Below are 16,631 nucleotides of genomic sequence, written 5' to 3'. Positions count from 1 at the left end.
TGGTGGGCTGAAGTCCGTGGGGTCGACTGAGCAACTAAGCACTGCATAGCACAGTACCAGTATATATCCAGTAGATGCGTGAAGCAAATAGCGGCAATGAGATGAGCACATTTGTGAAAGGATCGTGTTTTGCTCTGGTGGTTTAAACATAGCAGATGTTTCAACATTGCTTTCATTCTAAGGTTAAGTTACACCAACTCATATTAATGAGACACACCAGAACACTGAAAATTTTACTAGGCAGCCCCATGATGGAGAATACTGGTTCTACCCCCACATTGCATGGGTTCCAACTGTAGAACCTGAGACAAGCTATTTAACCTAGCAATACCTCAGTTTCCTTGCCCGTAAAATAGAGAATAGCAACTAATTCATAGGGTTGTCATGAGGATTCAAAGTGTTAGTTCTGTTGAAAGCACATAGAAAGATACCTGTAACATAGTTGCTATAGTAGTGTTCATTTTTATCACTGTTATTTTTTATTTAATAAATACATAAAATGCCTTCATCTCATGAAAATTGTTGTGAAGCATATCAAATTGTCTTTAATGCTTCAATAATCAATGTTAATATAGCCAAACATAGAGATGATTTTATCCAGATTGATGTTAATTCATTTAACATACCCATTCAGAAATGGCAATGTCATCATTATTATTTAATTTCTAAAAGATTCACATGTTCAAAAAGGTTAAGAAACCTGCTGTAAATGGCCAACAAGAGCCTCTGAGGATGTAAAGCAGGGCTTGATGTGATCAGATTGTGGAGAGGCTGTGTGCCTAAGAAAATCTTCCTAATAACTCTTATTAGAAATTGAAAGCCTTTTGCTTCACAGAAGTCTCTTAACTCATGATTTTCATTCATCCTGATGCCTCCCTTTTTAATGAAAGTATCCCTTTCATTTTCTACTGCGTCCTAGTTAAGGTTAATAAAATGTATATGAGATTGAAAAAGTTTATTTTCCTTAAAGACTATGTAAGTCTATAAGGAAAATGAACTCTTAATTCTAGAATTAAAAGAAATAAAGAGATCACTGAAAGTAAGTCACAGAACAGGCTTCAGGAAGGTGAACTTGAGAAACAAAAATAAATATTTACCCTTTGCTTTCCAATTGTGTTTGATTTTATACAGGATTCTTTGGCCCTGAGAATTTTCTTTCTTTTTTCTTTCTTTTTAGGTGCAAGTAAAGCAAAGCTTGAGGAGCGCATGACAACCACTCCAGTATTCTTGCCTGGTGGAGAATCCCATGGACAAGGAGCCTGGCAGGCTACAGTCCAAAGGGTCCCAAAGAGTCCCAGACACGACTAAAGTGACTTAGCATGCTTTCACACAAACAAGCTTAACATACGCTGCACTTCAGGAAGGCGAAAGAAGAAAAATGATAAACCATTTACTCTAATGATGTGAAATGCAAATGGAATCAAATATACCTTTGGTAAGAAGAATGTGTACAGGTCATATAATTTCTTTTTCTTTTTATAATATAAACAAGATAAAGCAAGTTAACACTACCTATACAGGGACTTCCCTGGTGGTCCGCTGGCTAAGCCTCCACGCTCCAATATGGGTTTGATCCCTGGTCGGGAAACTAGATGCCACATGCTGCAACTAAAGATCCCACATGCCACAACTAAGACCTCGCACAGTCAAGTAAGTAAATACTTTAAAAAAGAAAAGAAGAAAGAAAAAAAAACTACACAAAAAGTAACACCACTATATGATTTGTAAAATTCTAGTTGTGAAAGTTGCTTAGTCCTGTCCAACTCTTTGCAACTCCATTGGCCACCTGATGCAAACAAAGAACTGACTCACTGGAAAAGACCCTGATGCTGGGAAAGATTGAAGGAGGGAGGAGAAGGGGCTGACAGAGAACGAGATGGTTGGATGGCATCACTGACTCAATGGACGTGAGTTTGAGTAAACTCCGGGAGTTGGTGATGGACAGGGAAGCCTGGTGTGCTGCAGTCTATGGGGTTGCAAAGAGTCAGACACAACTGAGTGACTGAACTGAACTGAACTGAGTTGTGAAAAGTGAAAGTCAAAGTCGCTCAGTCATGTCCGACTCTGTGACCCCGTGGACTTTACAGTCCATGGAATTCTCCAGGTCAGAATACTGGAGTGGGTAGCCTTTCTCCAGGGCATCTTCCCAACCCAGGGATCCATTCCAGATGGATTCCTTACCAGCTGAGCCACAGTTGCTGCTGCTGCTGCTGCTGCCAAGTCGCTTCAGTTGTGTCCGACTCTGTGCGACCCCATAGACGGTAGCCCACCGGGCTCCCCCATCCCTGGGATTCTCCAGGCAAGGATACTGGAGTGGGTTGCCATTTCCAAGAATGTATTTGAGTTTTGATTTTCTAAATGTTCTGCTTTGTTATATATCTTATATTGTGGTTTTTGATTCCATGTTGAATCAATGTTGAACAGTCATAATCAGCAAAACAGCTGGGGTAGAAAGGAAAAAAGCTTTGGACTAACTCCATCATTGAGTCCTACCTCCACCACTAGCCAGCTAGCTAACTTTGGGCAAGCTAACCTTTCCTTATGTGCAAATGGGGGAATGTAAAACCTATGGCTCACAACTATTTTGAAAATTATTTGAGATATTACATGAAATAACTGGGGACGTAGTAAGTACTCAGTAAATGCTGTTTCTTTAGGAAATTCTACCACCCATGACTGCTCAATTTTCTTTTATATTAGATGGACTAAGACTCTCTGCCTTAGAGATTTGTTGTACAAATCAAATCAGGTAATTATATAGATAATTAAATGGCAAGAATTATCTTTAAATAAGTTTATTGTATTTATTTGGGTTGGCACATTTATTTGTAAAAATTTGAGTATGGTTTTATAGCAAATCAATAGGGCAGAAAAAGACCCCTACATTTTCTCCCCTGGCCTGAGTTACTATTAACCTGGGGCATAAATGACCTTTAAAAGTTTTTCAAAGAAAGCCTACTCAAAGGGTTTACTCTTTGTATCTGTGTTGTTTTGTGTCAGAGATAGTGTAATGATAAGTATCAACTTGCAGATATGACCTTTGTGGCTAGCACCCTTGTCCAAAATAGACTACGGACCAAGATCAACTTTGGAAACAGTCTATTAAACAACCACTGACAAATAGTGAAAGATACCAAACAATTACCATCTCCTGAAATACCTAGCTCTGTCAAAGACAATGGAGAATCCCCGTGAACATCATAATGAGAGTTGTACATTGTCACTTTAAAAATTGCCATTATGTCAGTATGTTGATATTTTTTATTTTAATTAAAAAAATTTAATTGTCATTATGTCAACAAATGGGAATTAAAGAAGAAACCTTGTGAAATGACTGCAGGAAAAAAAATAAGAATTTTTAAGTAAGCTATCAATAAATATTGAGTACAAATTTAATTCAGTGCAATAGGAGAAATAGAAAAGTTTCATCTCAGTCTCATATTGATGTATTTAATTTCTGAACTGCATTAGAGAACTCTATGTAAAGGAATCCTTAACAACTCCTTGTCACATATTGGGGCTTCCGTGGAGGCTCAGATGGTACAGAATCTGGCTGCAGTGCAGGAGACCCAGGTTTGTCCCTGGGTTGAGAAGATCCCGTGGAGAAGGGAATGGTTACTCACTCCAGTATTCATGCCTGGAGAATTCTATGGAAAGAGGAGCCTGGGGGATTCCCATATTCCAACTGGTATTGTCCTACGTGTACTTTTTTCTCTCTTAAATGGTTATTTGACAAAATTCTACCCTGATTAGCATTCTGTGGAAGGTAAAATAAATTGTATCAAGGTGTTACTAATATAGTATCCCACTAGTGGAAAAAAACATTTCTCAAGATCTTAGCTGCAAATTGCCTCCCATCTAAGTACTTTGAGAAGATTTGGAAATTTATGCTTTTTTTTTTTTTCCTTTCTCCCAGCTTTCAAAACCCTTGGCTTAAATTCTACCCTCAGAATTACTTCTGACTTCAGTGAGAGTTATAAACTATCGTTTGGGAGGAACATTTGGCTCTTGCTTTTTCAAGTCTAAAGTTCTCCAGAAATGTTCTTATGAAATGTGAATCTGATTTTCATCATTCAGTTTTACCTACATAGCATCATATTTTCCTTCACCAGCAAACACTAAGTATTTTATTTTTAACTAGCAAGGCTATATCTTTATTTGCATGGTACTTTCCAAGTTTCCAAAATAGGAAACAAATCACAGAATCTAGGCCAAAGAAAAGGACTTAAGAACTGAAAGAAAACTTCTGAAAAACAGATTACATGCAGAAGTACTCAGTTTTATAAAACAGAGGATTTTTTAAAAGTCATATGCCAATCTAACATGCAGCAGAGCCGCTTTCTGTTTAAAGGGATACTGTGATATGCAGTTTGTGAAATGTCAATAATATGATTAAGTCTACACCATCCCAAGCCTTCTGACAAACATTGTCTCAGTCAGTCCTCAGGACAAAGCCGCAGATAGGCTCTCTGAGTGATGAGACTCAGAGAGCTTCACTTGCACAAGTTATACTTCTAGAAGTGGAATACATGCTTGAGAGGTTTGTTTGGGCTTTTTTGCTACAGAAATTTAAATTATTTTATTATTACAATCTGATAGAGAATATATTGTGTCATATACTCAGAGGAGAAGGGGATGACAGAGGATGAGATGGTTGGATGGCATCACCAACTCAATGGACATGAGTTTGAGTGAACTCTGGGAGTTGGTGATGGACAGGGAGGCCTGGCATGCTGCGGTTCATGGGATTGCAAAGAGTCGGACATGACTGAGCGACTGAACTGAACCGAAAACTTAGAGTATCAGATTATAATTTTAAAAGTTATTTATAAAAATATAAATTCTAAAGAATGCAAAAGATTTATTTTTAAAAAGCCAGTAATATTACATATATATGTGTGTGTCTGTGTGTAAATCAGTGATATGAACTAGTAACAGTGAGTGGCTAAGGATAGGTAGCTTAGACAGAGAGAAGACGTAATACTCTTGTGGATTTCTTTGCCATATTATTTTAAAAAATAATTCACCAAGGACCTCACAATAAAAGAAGCCTACATCCCCTAAACATAAACACATAAATGCTCAACTGAATTCCAGCAAACACTGAACAAAGTAGGAATAGAAGGGAGCTTCCTCAACCTGATAAAGGCATCTATGAAAAATCCAGAATCAATGTCATTTTTAAACATAAAAGATTTATATTTTCCCAAAGATTATATTTTCCCACTAACATGAGTAAGAAGACAAAGACTTCCATCAGGATCACTTGTATTCAACCTTGTACTGGAGATGCTACCCAAGCAATTTGGCAAGAAAATTAAATAAAGGGTATCCAGGTTGAAAAGAAGAATGAAAAATGTCTCTGTTTGCAAATGATAGGACTGTATATACAGAGAATTCTAAGGATTCCACTAAAAATGCATTAGAACTAATATATAAGTTTAGCAAGTTTGCAGGATACAAAGTCAGTATTCAAAAATCAGTTGCCTTTCTGGGACTTCTCTGGTAGTCCAGCAGCAAAGACTCTGTGCTCCCAATGCAGGGAGCCTGGGTCAGGCCCCTGGTCAGGGAACTAGATACCACATGCCAAGACCTGGCACAGCCAAATAAATAAAATATTTTAAAAATGATTGACAGACAGTAAAGAATATTAAAAAATCAATTGAGACAAAGATTCCATTAGCATTAAAAAGAGTAAAATACTTAGGAATAAATTTAACAGAAAGAAAGCTGTTCTTATACTCTGAAAACTATAAAATATTATAAAAAGATAATTTTAAAGATCTAAATAAGTAAATGAAATCCATGTTCATGGATTGAATTTGATGTGTAGAATCAACAAAATCACTATCAAAATTCCAACTGTACAGTTTGCAGAAATGGACAAGTTGTTCCTAAAATTCATATGAAGATTTAAGGAACCCAGAATAGCCAAACCAATATTGGAAAAGAAAAACAGAGGTGGAGCAGTTATGCTTCCCCTTTTCAAAACTCACTACAAGACTGTAGTAATCAAGGCTGTGTGGTGCATGTATAAGGTAGACATATAGTTCACTGGAGTAGAATTCAGAGTCTAGACATAAACCCTCACATGTGTGGTCAGTTGATTTCCATCAAGAGTATGAAAACAATTCAGTGGGGAAAACATAGCCTTCAACAAATGGTGCTGGGACAACTGGCTATCCATATGCAAAATAATGAACTTGGGTTCTGAACTTTACAACATATATTCCAATTACCTTAAAATGGATCATAGACGTAAATGTAAAAACTAAAACCATAGAACTCTTAAAGGAAAGCATATATCTTCATGAACTTGGATTAGCAATGGTTTCTTAGATATGACACCAAAAAGCACAAGCACAACAACAGCAACAAAAATAAATTGTCCTTCATTAAAATTAAACTTTTGTACTTCAGAGCACACTCTCAAGAAAGTGAAAAAAACACCCCATAGAATGGGAGAGAATATTTGCAAAACATTTATCTGATAAGGACTAATATCTGAAATATATAAAGAATTCTTAAAACTGAGTAATAGGATAACCTATAATAGAAAAGAATACTAAAAAACAATGCATATATGTATGAAAACTGAGTCCGTTTGCTGTACAGCCGAGATTGGCACAACATTGTAAATCAACTGTACTTTTAAAAAATTGAATAATAAAAACAGAAATAACCCAATTTAAAAATGGGCAAAGGAGCTAAATAGATATTTCTTCAAATAAGACATGCAAATGGCCAGTAAGCACATGGAAAAATATTCAACATCATTAAGTATCAGAAAAATGCAGATCAAAACCACAATGAAATACGATTTCATGCCCATCAGGATGGCAACAATCAAGAAGACAGATAATGGTGTGTTGTCAAGGATATAGAAAAATTGAAACCCTTAGGCTTTGGTGGTAGGAATGTAAACTAAAGAAGGCATTTTGAAAAACAGTCTGACAGTTCCTCAAAAGGTTAAAGATAGAGTTACCATATGACCAGCGATTCTCCTAGGTATATACCAAAGAGAACTGAAAAACATGTCCAAACAAAAACTTGTCCATGTATGGTCAGGGCAGCATTATTTATAACAGGTAAAAAGTAGGAAAAAAAAACAAATGTCCATTAACTGATGAATGGATAAATAAAATTTCGTGTATCTATAAGATGGAACATTATTAGGCCATAAAAAGAAATGAAATACTGATACATGATGCAATGTGAATAAACCTTAAAAACATGCCATATGAAAGGAACAAGTCACAAAAGGCCCCATATCGTATGATTCTGTGTATGTCAACTATCTTGAATAGACAAAACTACAAAGATAGAAAGTAAATTAATGGTTGCCTCGGTCTAGAGAGTATAGGGTGGGGTGTGTTGTGAATGACTGCTAAAGGTTATAGGACTTCTTTTGGAATGATGAAAATGTTCTAAACTTGATTGCGGTGATTGTTGCACAACTTTGTGAACAGACTAAAAACCATCCACTGAGCAACTGAACCGGACTGATTGAATGTACGTACGCTAGCATGAATTATATCCCAATAAAGCTGTTAACAAAAAAAGCAGAAAAAAAACTAAAATTTAATTGTATTCAATTAGAGCCGGCTTCCCTTGTGGAAATTCCCTGGAGAATTCTATGGCCTGTGTGACTTTCACTTTCAATTAGATGCTTTAAAAGTCCATATGATCATAACCTTTACCTTATTCATGTGTGTGCTTAGTCGGTCAGTCGTGTCCGACTGTTTGTGACCCCATGGATTGCAGCCTGCCAGGCTCCTCTGTCCATGGGGATTCTCCAGGCAAGAATACTGGAGTGGGTTGCCATGCCCTCCTCCAGGGGATCTTCCTGACCCAGGGATCGAACCCAGGTCTCCCGCATTGCAGGATTCTTTACCATTTGAGCCACCAGGGAAGCCCAAGACAACTGGAGTGGGTAGCCTATCCCTTCTCCAGGGAAACTTCCTGACCCAGAAATCGAACTGGGGTTCTTCCGCATTGCAGGCAGAGTGAGCTATGTGGACAAATAACTAATAATGTCCATAGAATAGTCATCACTATGTCAGTTGATTGACCCTCTAGCTTCATAGTAGGTTTGAGATTATATTTGTGTCAAGGGTGATGGTCCTTAACATTGCATAAGTGAACTGACCTCGCTTTTTTGTTTGTTTTTGGTCTCATCTCATGGCATGTGAAACTTCCCGGACCTGGGATCCAACCAGAGCTCCCTGCAGTAGGAGCACAGAATCTTAACTATTGAACCACCAGAGAAGTCCTCAGTTGCCTCCTTATAGCCTCTACTCCACCAAATACCCTTCAAGGCCCTGATGACTCAATTGATCCTATTCTACTTTCATCTTATTGAATCTATTCCTCTGTTGTCCATTGGTTCAAAAAGAAATATTTCCTCAACACCTCCTATGAGCCCAGCAGTCTTCTAAGCTCCCGTGAAGACTGGTTTGAGCAAGTAAGACAAGATCACTGCCCTCAGGGAACTTGAGTTCAAAGATGGAGACTTAGATAATAAAAGAGTAAACAAACTAATGGGACTTCCCAGGTGGCTGTCTGCCTTCAACGTGAGAGACTTTTGTTCGATCCCTGGGTCAGGAAGATCCCTGGGAGGAGGAAACGGTAAACCACTCCAGTATTTTTGCTGGGAAAATCCCGGAGGAGCCTGGCGGGATATAGTACACAGGGTCACAAAGAATAGGACACGACTGAGCAACTGAACACAAAACAAACAAATAAGGAGGACCATTTTAAACAATGATGAAAGCTAGGCTAAAAATTAAATAGGAGTGAAAAATGCTAAGAGGAAAGGGAAGTTGATTTTATTTAGATCAACTGCACTCTTAATGGTAAATTCCTTTCATTGTACTTAAACTGCTCGGAAGTACTTTAATTGTGTAATTCTCTTTAAAAGGTTTTCAAACAATACAAGTAGGGAGCAACAACCTTTACAGTTTTAAGTTCATTCTTTAGACTCTAGCAGGATGTGGATACTGAGGCCTTTCAAAAGTATAGACTTGGATATTTCTACCTTTCTTTGGTAAAGTTTACATAGAAAAAGGAAAGTGATGAGCATTCACATTCTGAATGCCTATTAAAAATGGACAAGTCTTCTTAACATCTATTCATGTTTATAATCCATCTCCCCACAGCCCCACCCAACCCTCCCACCCAGTGCTGGGAGTTAGATGTTTTTATCTGTATTTCACAGGTGAAGGAAGTGTTTTAACCAAGAACACCAAGGTCAGAAGTGGACAAACCAGTTTCCATGCCATCTTTTTGCCTCCAAGTCAAGAACCCTTTTGCTTATACCAGGTAACCTATAATTTCATGCCATTCCTGCTCTTCCAAAAACCTTGCTTCTTCATTAAGAGGTTTTCAGTAAAAAAAAAAAAAAATACTGTGAAGGGACTTGGTGTATGTTTAAGTTTGGCCTAAGTGTTTCAGCTTCATTTTAAAAAAAAATCACAATATGTAACTTCCCATTTCATTTCGCCTGTTAGGTCACATATTATGAGAGCTAATATTCAGAAATATCTGTTTGTAAGAGGAGTGATTACTACACTATTTTAAAAGTCCATCTTAACTGTCTTTTCTGAGAAGTGGCTTGCTGTTTACCAGGATAATGCAATTCCTGTTTGTATATTATAAAATTAGTAGAGTTTATATGAAGAATCTTTTTCTTTTGTTCTACCCCATGAAATGATGCCTTTTCATGATGATTAAAAGCAAGACAGCCTAAAATGCTATATTAGTTCACAAAAATTTCTCAGAATGATATATTAAAACTGAAACTGAAACTGTTATGGAGGTGGTAAAATCTACTCACATTCAATTACCTTTGGGCAAAAAAAAAAAAAAAATAGATACCCTCAGTATCTGCAGTATCTGTACTATGTGTTAATAATGGTGATGACACTAGCATGAAACTCAGGGTGAATCCTCTAGATAAGGGTGCTCTTCTAAACAGAAGAGTTCCTTAGAAGAGTGGATAAATATGTATACCCTTACAGTTGACTAAGGTGTAAAATGAGACACACTCAAGATGTTATACTAAATTTTGCCTAGAACATAGGAATCATTTTGAAATGTGACTGGTTTTCAGCTTCTTAGCTGACTTTCCCTCCCCTGCCCTGTCCCTAAATAGTTTATTTTTTTGAGGAATACAATATTTATTTCACAGTCTCATTCCTATTTTGGAGTTCTTTTCTTTCATTTTTTTGGCCCTGGAGGGAAATACGATGTTTCTTCAGGTCAGGTTGCATATTATGAGATAATAATACAGCTTTCTCTGTCTTATGCTTTACCCTAGGAGTCTAGATTTTAAATACCTCTAAAATGATTAGTCTTAATTCTACTTCAATAGATTTGACAGATTAACTTCTTTAATGGTTTTAATTTGTATTTCAGTAACTGCAGTGGTCTTCCTGTCTCTAAAATGTGAATTTTCCTGACTTGGTGATATTTTTGGTGTTGACCTTTGTTGTTCTCCCCATGATGCCCTCCCACCCTGCATCGGCCTCCACTGTTAATAATCACCTAACTAATGTGTTAAAGGAGAAGGAAATGGCAACCCACTCCAGTGTTCTTGCCTGGAGAATCCCAGGCCTCGTGGGCTGCCGTCTATGGGGTTGCACAGAGTCAGACATGACTGAAGCGACTTAGCAGCAATGTGTTAAAACAACAGGCTTGTCAGGCATACTGCTTCGAACTTTCTAGTTTTATAGGTTATATTGAGCAAATATTTGTGATTAAGAAGTTCCTTTTTAATACCTCTATTTATTCTTCATTCACTGTAAAGGGCTTCGTTTCTTTTGGAGGCACACAACTAGTCTGGAGTTCAGCTTTGTCCATCTCATATAAATCCCCTATAGGGTTAGTAAAACTGCAACCCATAATCCCTTCTTTAAAAAAGTGCAGTGATTATTTGTGCTTATATTAGTTCCAAATATTACAATAGTTTCTGGATTTTTGCCACATTCCTCTCTAGATAGTCATTTGGGAGACTTTGTTTATAATATGTGTTTTGAATGAAATTTAAAAATTCCAGGACCACAGGATGCAAGACTCAGTTGTGGGTTAAACTTAATTTTTGCATTTTTTTCAGAGAGGCCTTACTTAGATTACAACAATAGCAAACATTGAATAGAAAATGAGAGAAGGTATGTTTTCTCCAGGGATTAGTGTTTAAAAGAATATAAGAGAAAGCACGGTATTTCCAAGGATTAGGGAATGTTTTCAAAGCGGCCTGTAGCATTCAGTTGGTGGTTTAGGTAAATTAAAACATTAAGCTGTTTCATGGATATCAGAAGAAATGTTTTCTTCAGTGATTGTGCTAATTGTGATTTTAAAATCACAAACAAAACCTTACATTTTAAATAGCACCCCTCCCCCAAAAAAGTAGTTAAATTCTTCTGGATAAACAGTATAATAGCACTTTTTTTTTTTTTTTTTAACAATTTAAGGCAATGTTAAAAATATATAAGCTCCTCTGGGACTTTTTCCTTCTAATAAATTTTATTTTTTCCCCTCATAGTCTGCTTATTTTAGAAGCTGATGCTTATTAAAGAACCCTCAGATTTTTTGACCAAATGAATTGATTTTTTTTTTAATGTAAATTAAGGTTTTTTGTATCTGATTACAGCTTCATGCAGTTTTTTAACTTTACAAAGGGTAGACTTCATAACCTGGTGTGTCTGACTGTTCTTTGCTGTTCTTTTGCCTGTTACCCCTTGGATAGCTCCTTTTATTTTCCCCCTTAGGTTTTTTTTTTTTTAACCTATTTTTAAACTTGTTATTTTGTATTGGACTATTAACAATGTTGTGATAGTTTCAGGTGGACAGCAAAGGATGTATCTATTCTCCCCCAAACTCCCCTCCCATCTAGGTTGCCAAGTAACATTGAGCAGAGTTCCCTATTCTATACAGTAGGATCTTGCTGTCATCCATTTTAAATATAGCAGCATGTACATGTTGATCCCAAGCTCCCTACCTGTTTCTTCTCCCCATACTTCTCCCTGGCAACCATAGTTTGTTCTCTAAGTCTGTGAGTCTGTTTGTAAGTTTATTTGTATCATTTCTTTTTAGATTCTGCATATAGGGGGTGTCATACAATGTTTCTCCTTCTCTAATTTATTTCACTCAGTATAACAGTCTTTAGGTCCACTGAATATATCCTTTTACTCTCCTTTGCTTATAAAACAGAAAACAGTACCCACAATAGGCAACACCTGTAAGTTAAGGCCAGCATTCTCTTTCCATCTTCTCAGTGTCTATACACTGATGGATTTCTCCTCAAGATGTTTCAGTTTACATTCTCTCTATAATAAATCAATCTCTCTCTCACACACACACACACACACACACACACACACACACACACACACACCCCCCCCCAGTGATTTCTATGACATAACCTTTCTGGAATTCTATAAACACAGGATATGCAACACGGGTTAACCACTCGTCTAGGAAAGAAAATAAGCAGACAGTTGCCCACAGAACACATCTTACGTTTAGGCTTCAATGTATGCCAAGAAAGTGATCCAACGAAGTGATCGCTTTGAGTCCCTGACTGAATAACATCAGGACCTTGAAAGTTCTATTGCTATTTTAAATGGATGTTGCTTATTAAAGGAATGCTAGAATGAATTGTAGCCTCTGTATTAAGCTCTTTAATTGTTGACCTTGACTTCAGAGAGGGTGTGGTGGGTGAAAGTGAAAGCCGCTCGGTCATGTCCGACTCTTTGCCACCCCATGGACTCGTCCATGGCATTCTCCAGGCCAGAATACTGGAGTGGGTAGCCTTTCCCTTCTCCAGGGGATCTTCCCAACCCAGGGATTGAACCAGGTCTCCCACATTGCAGGCAGATTCTTTACCAACTGAGCCACAAGGGTGTGGTATGGTGGGTAGCCAACTTTATATTAGGTACAAAGGAAAATGTTTCGCTTAAGAGAAAATAGACTATAAATATTAATGTCACTGGCTAAAGTAAAAGCTTTTGTCATTCATCAAGGTAAAGAATAAGATATTAACAGTTCATATTTGACAACTTCCTTACAACATTTATGAAATAGAGTGAAGAGCAAATGAGTAAGTAAATGCCCTAAGTATTGCCCTTTTCCCCTAAGCCACTAGGCTGATATTGAGTCTAGTGAATATTGCTCTAACACAGGGACAGCATCCACAACTTTATACTTAGCAGCTGCATTCAACAGCAAAATTTTAGATCCACTTCTATTCCCAGCTACCTAGTGCTTTAAAAAAAAGAGCATTGTTAGAAGTGGGGTAGGTAGGAATGTGACTAATAGTCTTGTGTTCCTGTAATTATAGCAGAGATCACTGTGCAACATTTGCAACTTTTCTATTCTGCTGAAGCAATGACATTAGGAAGTGATGCTTCTACTGGTGATGACAGAAAACTGCCATTTCAAGGAGTCAAATTATTTCCTCTAAGCTCCACTTAAGACAGATTCAACAAAAGGCTCTTCAGTGGAGACAGAAAGAACACTTTCACTCCCCTGCACCCTGATGGACTCATAGGCTCATTAATTCAGGAGCTATCACAGCAGTTGTAAGTGCGAAGAACCTGTTTTCACAATTCCTGGTATCAAATAAGCATCACAACACTGAAGTGATTTACTGTGGCTCAGATAGTAAAGAATCCACCTGCAGTGCAGGTGACCTGGGTTCAATCCCTGGGTCAGGAAGATCCCCTGGAGGAGGGCATGGCAACCCACTCCAATATTCTTGCCTGGAGAATCCTCATGGCCAGAGGAGCCTAGCGGACTACAGTCCATGGGGTCCCAATGAGTTGGACATGACTGAGAGACCAAACACAACACATAAAATTATACAATTTCTAATTTTACCCCGGGGGTAATCTACAGCATCACGATCCGAATGTGAACTCAGCAGAAGGGCTCAGATTGTGGAGGCAGGGCATTCCTTAGGAGGCTTCTCTGCCTTCAGAGATCCTTAAATTCATAAATTTTTGGACAAGCAGGGGCCAAAGTGGTGAAGATTCAAAAAACCATGGCCATTTCTTTGAGCCCCAAATCAGCCCTCTGATTGATTCTTCAGTGCAGCAAGGCCAACAGAGAAGGAAGGGACCTCCAGCAATCTTGTGTTTTTCACAGGACTGATTCTGGGGATGGAAGGTAGTGGGGTATTGTAGGGTCAAGTGGGAATCATTCTGTCTTTTACCTCTCCGACTGCAATCAGCATTTTCCTCTCACTCCCATCTCGTCCGTGTTCTAGCCCTGCACTTCAGCACATCAGAGCCAGCTCTCTGCTTTCTAAAGACAACTAGCCAAGTAAAGCAATTCGTACTATGAACAGGAGAGAAGAATCATTCCTCTTCCCCACACACGTGCGCACAAGTGCCGCACACACGCAAACATACACATACTCACACCCATTCTTCCTGGATAGCAGCCATACTTGTCTCACCCAACAGTTATTCTGCTGGAGGAAATGTAAGCCTAATGGAAAAGGAGAAAGATGACTGTGTCATTTTTCTATTTAAATATTTTCAATTATTTACAGCACTTCATCTCCAAGCCCAAAGAAATGACTAGAAGGGATTGTTACCGAGTTCCAACTTGCTCTGCTCGCTGCATGACAGGCCAATGAATCCAAGAAATGAGGTGTGAAGGCAAGAAAGAGACTTCAATCAGGGAGCCGGCAGACTGAGAAAATGGCAGGCTAGCACCTCAAAATAACCATCTTATTGGGGGTCTGGATGCCAGATTCTTTTATAGACCAGAGAGAAAGAAGCAATGAGGAACTAAAGTCAAAAGACAGAGTAGAGAGGGAAACACAGTGGGGAAATAAAGTGAAAGGGTCTTCAGTCTTGCAAAACATCTGCAAAGGAATAACCAGCCTTTGGGAAGGGGGTGTTAATCTCTTCTATTCACAGGTGGGCAGGGACAAACTCTTCTCTGAGCTGAACAAAGGCACTTTGGTTTACAGTCAAGCAGAGGGGCAGGATCCTCCAAGCAAGCCATTGAGTATAATTATAATAATAAAAGCAATGAAAAGCAAGTCAAAGAAAGTTTCCAACATGGAGTCAGAATTGGCTTCCTTCCTGCAACAGCATCATTGCTAGAAAGGGCAAAGCCTGGTGAACAGGGCAGCTCTCAGCTCGGTACTCAGTGTTTCATCCTTGAGTCCTCTATTTTCATCATCAGCCCTATCTAATCCATTGGCAAGTCCTTTTGGTTCTGTCCTCAAACTATGTCCCAAATCTAATAATTTTTACCACATCTCCAATTACATCCCAGTACAGGGCACCATCACCTCTGTCTAGGTACCTGCATTACCTTCCCACCTTCTCCCTACTTCTACTCTACCCCTACCTCCTACAACCCATTCTCTGTTGAATATCCAGAGTGATCTCTTAAAAATGTAAATCATGGGGAATTCCCAGGCCTAAGTCCCAATGTTTAGGACTCTGCCCTTCCACTGCTGGGAGACTGGGTTTGATCCCTGGTTGGGGAACTAAGATTCCCACAAAGCCCTGTGGTGCAGCCAAAAAACAAAAATGAAAATCCCCCCAAAAGCATAGACTATGTTACTTTTAAATTTAAAATTTTCTATATATAGTTATGTTATTTTTATTAATTCTCAAGCATTTTATCATCACAATTCATATTGAAAATCATTGAACAACAAATCACTGTCTTACAGTGAACAAAAAGCTGGGAGCTGAGGGCACTACCTTCTAGAGGCAAGAGAAAGGGTGGGTGGTTAAAGGGAGGAAAGCTAGCAGAGCCCTGAGGGCCTGCAGTCAAGGAAGAAATGATGAGGCTGTGAGCTGACTTGGGCCTGAGGAGGAGTCTGGGCTAAACAGCAGAGGACCTCTAACTGGCCTGTGAGGCTCTAGAGCATGTGGCTTCTACCCACCTCTCCAGCCTTCCACCCCACTCTCACTCCCTTCCCCACATCCTGTGCTCCAGCTGTATTCAAATGTCTTTCCTTCCCCAGTGCAGGAAAACAGCCTTGCTTTGCCTTTTCTCTCTGTAGAAGGACTTCACCAACTTTTCTTCCTGGTAAATATTAATTCAGTTCATACAATCCCCTAATAGATTTCCTCCACCACAATTGACGTTCTTAATTTTCCCCCTTGCCCTGAAGTTTGTACAATTGTGAAGCCTATTCTTTGACTCTAAATGACAACTTTGTAATAGTATCTTCCAGTAGTTTTCCAACTTTTGAAGTTTTCTATGTGCCATGAAAATTAATACTTAACAATTCTATTTGATGTAAAAAAGGGATTATGCTGAACAATTTCCAGTTGAATTGGAAAAGCAATGCAATCTGCATTGTTAACGGTAATGCAGATGTTAACCAATGGACCAGAAAAGCATCTAAATTTACTAGACATTCTGACAGATAGCTTCTCTATTCTGATTGCCTCCTTTTCTGGACTCTGAATCATCACAAAAAGAGTAACACTCATTTCTCCGTACTCTTTCCATGTACATTAATTTTTTCTCTTTGCAACACTTCTCAGCAAAATATTATAGAAATATACATAATAAAAAGACAGCAAAATCTTATAAGTAAACATTGATTTGCTCAGGGCTTGTAAACAGTGTTCAGAGAGAATGCTTTTTATTTT

The 16,631-nt window shown here is 38.3% G+C and overlaps 1 protein-coding gene and 1 long non-coding RNA gene across 6 annotated transcripts in view; one reads left to right on the top strand and one right to left on the bottom strand.

The window, feature by feature from the left end:
* RBPJ (recombination signal binding protein for immunoglobulin kappa J region) overlaps positions 1–16,631 on the bottom strand; it is a 242,172-nt gene that overhangs the window by 121,162 nt on the left and 104,379 nt on the right. The gene's annotated exons all lie outside the window — the stretch shown is intronic.
* LOC133249428 (uncharacterized) overlaps positions 1–16,631 on the top strand; it is a 32,707-nt gene that overhangs the window by 4,730 nt on the left and 11,346 nt on the right. Inside the window, exons 2-4 of one of the 4 annotated variants that reach the window (XR_009736950.1) lie at positions 1,178–1,435; positions 1,521–8,628; positions 9,218–9,321. This is a non-coding gene — a long non-coding RNA (uncharacterized LOC133249428). Of the gene's footprint in view, positions 1–1,177; positions 8,629–9,217; positions 9,322–16,631 lie in introns of all 4 variants that reach the window. The other 3 variants (XR_009736952.1, XR_009736949.1, XR_009736951.1) reach the window with 3 other exon arrangements.

Source organism: Bos javanicus, chromosome 6 (assembly GCF_032452875.1).
Source record: "Bos javanicus breed banteng chromosome 6, ARS-OSU_banteng_1.0, whole genome shotgun sequence".
In the NCBI taxonomy this organism is placed as follows: Eukaryota; Metazoa; Chordata; class Mammalia; order Artiodactyla; family Bovidae; genus Bos; species Bos javanicus.
This window is presented reverse-complemented; position numbering and strand designations above follow the sequence as displayed.